The sequence below is a fragment of the Folsomia candida genome, unplaced genomic scaffold (genome assembly GCF_002217175.1).
Source record: "Folsomia candida strain VU population unplaced genomic scaffold, ASM221717v1 Fcan01_Sc020, whole genome shotgun sequence".
Taxonomy (NCBI): Eukaryota; Metazoa; Arthropoda; class Collembola; order Entomobryomorpha; family Isotomidae; genus Folsomia; species Folsomia candida.
Window position 1 is genome coordinate 3,245,519 of NW_019091212.1, and position 3,639 is coordinate 3,249,157.

The 3,639-nt window shown below is 38.9% G+C and overlaps 1 long non-coding RNA gene across 1 annotated transcript; it reads right to left on the reverse strand.

Annotated features, from left to right (window-relative positions):
- Positions 1-1,236: 1,236 nt before the first annotated feature.
- On the reverse strand, positions 1,237-3,188 carry LOC118438359. Its single transcript, XR_004836709.1, has 3 exons — positions 2,745-3,188; positions 2,480-2,675; positions 1,237-2,333 (listed from the first exon to the last, which is right to left on the reverse strand). It is a non-coding gene; the product is annotated as an uncharacterized LOC118438359 (long non-coding RNA).
- Between the last annotated feature and the right edge of the window lie 451 nt (positions 3,189-3,639).

Here is a 3,639-nt window from a genome sequence, read left to right on the forward strand (position 1 = left end):
CCGATGTTATTGCACCTCTTTTCAATTTATTCATATCCTCACTTGGCCCAACCAAGAATAATAGTGTTTCATCTCTGTTGGAAAATCCAGTTTGGGAACGAGCGGTGACATACCACCAGTGATGATGACATCAGTGATGAGATTTAGCTTTCATTTGATGAGATTGAATTTTAGGAAATTTTAAGAAATTTCGGATTAAATTGTGGGATCGGATAGAATTGCGATTTTATAAAGATGACACGAGAGATGATGAGATTCGTCGCATCTAAAAAGCACCACGATGGTAAAAGAGAGGTCGGAACGGGTTTCTAGGAAAGAAACCCTCCTCGAGCCTTACTTGAATGAAATGGAGAGTACGTTTTTGTTGTGGAGAGAATCTCACCGTGGTCGTCGACGGTAATCGAGAGAGCATGATGTATCCTTATATCGCCTCCCTTCCTTCCGAGGGTGGCGAAAGCCAGAACCAACCACAGCACACACAGCAAAATCCGTGTAAAGCTGCAAACGAGAAGAAGAAATGAGTGCAAAGTAAGAAGGTTAGTTTTAGGCGAGTAAAGGACAGGATTGTATAAATTAAGAGGTTAAACTAATGAAGGAATGCCAATTGGAAGGTGCAGCCAAAAGGCGAGTCAACAAGTAACGCGAAACTGAACACCTTTAGTGCAACTTGAACCTTATTATGAAATCAGTTCCCGTCATTCCTCACATTTTCTGGGGAAATTCTCATGTGCACGAGAAATGTGTGTGCATGGAGGAGAAATGTGGACATGTAGCGAGCCAACTTCTTACTTATGTAAATGCGTGCATAGGTGGATATTCGGCTGGGTAGTTGTCGACATATTGCCGAAAATATTAAGTTATCGGAATAATAATGTTGCAACTTTATGGCATTCCTTGCTCCAATTTCTTTGGAATTTGCAACCTGGCATTTTAGCGAATCGCATTAACATTTATAAATGCATACCAAACCAGATTGAGTGTGAAAATATAATGTGTCGACAATAGTTAAAAACTTGCGTTGTTGGAAGCGTGCCTTCGACTAATGGTTTGTGACTCGTTTGGCCAAATATTTAAAATAATTGACCAAATTTCTCTGCATTTTAATGCGCGAACCTTTTAAACCCTTTTTTATTTACTGCTTCGTAATGAAATGACCAAATTTAACGAGACAAAAAAATATTATCTTTATTTTTATTTTATTTCAATTTGTGCCTGTTACTAACTTAGCGTGGTTGGTAATAATACTTTTGGCTTGAACGTGATAAGCTTAATTAGCTGTGCGTATACTAAAAGTTGATTCTGCTGCCGTTATTATTTCATAAAGAACAAACCTCCTGTTGGTCCCGATTAGGTTAATGATTCGAAATGAAGAAACGCTCATTTTTTTATTTGACAAGTTTAATGAAACGAGTAAAAAAAGAGTTAAAAGCTATTCGTCTCATGTTCTCTCTCGTCGTAGTGCGATGTGGGCTGAGTGTTATCATGACCATTTAATTTAAAATATTATCCAACCATAAAAGTAATGATGATAAGAGTAATAAAAACATTGGTGGATGAGTTATACGTACGACTCGTGGGTAGGTACTCGTATGTACATTCGTACGTAGGTATGCATGGGTTTTTAATGAAATTAGTAATACCAAGTCAGTCATCATCATCGTCGGAAAATATCTAGCAGTCAGTTCGAGAAGTGGGGACGTACGAATCATTATTTTTATTATTATTATATCATATCGTGAATACGACTGCGACGACCACGAAGACGAAGGAGCAGAGCAACTGTAAACATTTGGTAATTACTGAGAAAACGCAATAACGAGAGCGATTTGTTCCACCTAATTTAAGCCAAAGAGAAGAAGACCTGTTTATTAGTATCGTCGTGTCGTCTCCGTCTGTTGAAATGTGTATCCACGGAATGGATGGATGTGCGTGCAGTGTACGTACGTATTCAGCAGCGGGGGTAAAACTTGACGAAATTTTAGTATTATCTTCTCCTTCTTCTTGGTGGCTGGAGGAGTAGAAAAGCCAAAAAGTTATAAAAAAACGAGTATAAAAGACGTCTCTACTCGGGTTGGATTGGATGGATGGATGGACAAAGTTGGGTGAGTGGCAGACTAGAAATAAAACATCACATAAATGAGCAAATGGCGAGTCAGGATGGTGGATAATGATATGGGTCGTAATAATTATGTAAAGTGAAACGTCTCAAGATTCTGTTTCTCTCATAAATATTCAGTCGTCCTCTTTCACGATAAAATCGCAATCAGCGCGTTGCACATTCTGAAACGCGTACTCGCCCTACGACGTGGGCAAGGTGGAGGAGGAGAGCGATACTACAAACAACAAGTACAAATCGTGTAATTATGATAAAAAAGGAGACTCTGTGTCGTTAACTTGTTCCACAAAATGAGAATTAATTGTTGAATCATCATATCAATGTTGGGTTAAACGGAGTGAGTATGTCATCCAGGCCACCTACCCTTATTTTCCATCTTTCCGCCATACATGTGGCCTAATAAGTGTCCACCAGGGCAAGTAAGTGAGTGGTAGGAGTGTGTTGAATTATAATAGAAATATCATTTCTCCATCGGAAGACGAGCAGTAAAATGGGAACCATCAGGTTGAGTCGCGTTTTCCTAGCGGGGAAGCTCATGAGAGTCCATCTGATAAGGGATCTCAACAAATAAAGAGACTTTAAAGAACATTAAACAAGGATTTAATGCAGCTCCCAACCCTTTGATTACCTCTTTCCACGTAATAATAAATGATGAACGTTTATCACAAGGATTACATTGGAGGCACGACAGACTGCTGGAATCATATCATACACATCCTTCCAGTTAGGGTGACCATCCGTCCCGGTTTAGCCGGGACATGTCCCGCTTTTCAAACCCTGTCCCGGCGTCCCGAAAATGTCCCGGTTTTGATAAAGTGTCCCGGTTTTTTGAATCGTCGGGAAAAATTAAATTATTTCACTTTTTCGCCAAAATATTGATGAAAAAGTATATTTTTGTACATAAATACTAGTAGCATGCATGTAATATTTACTTAATTTCCTTTCCTGGCTCATTCTCAAAATTCAGTGATATTTGAATTGCCAAGCACTAGATATTATGGCAAATTTTTTCGCCAAGCACTAGATATTATGGCAAATTTTTTCGCCAAGCACTAGATATTATGGCAAATTTTTTCGCCAAGCACTAGATATTATGGCAAATTTTTTCGCCAAGCACTAGATATTATGGCAAATTTTTTCGCCAAGCACTAGATATTATGGCAAATTTTTTCGCCAAGCACTAGATATTATGGCAAATTTTTTCGCCAAGCACTAGATATTATGGCAAATTTTTTCGCCAAGCACTAGATATTATGGCAAATTTTTTCGCCAAAAAATGTCCCGGTTTTAGTCAGGACAAATATGGTCACCCTACTTCCAGTACTGATATTATTTGCTCTCTCCGGTGCATATCCACTTTTCAGCAACATCCGAGAGCCAGGTATCACAATATCAAGTCGGAATACACCACCACCTTTTGTTTCTCATCGCCTTATGTAACAAAGTATTATGCCAAGGGACGACTGAACCTATTATGCTTGAGAACGACACAAACCTTGAGCAGTGACTGGCTGACTGACAGA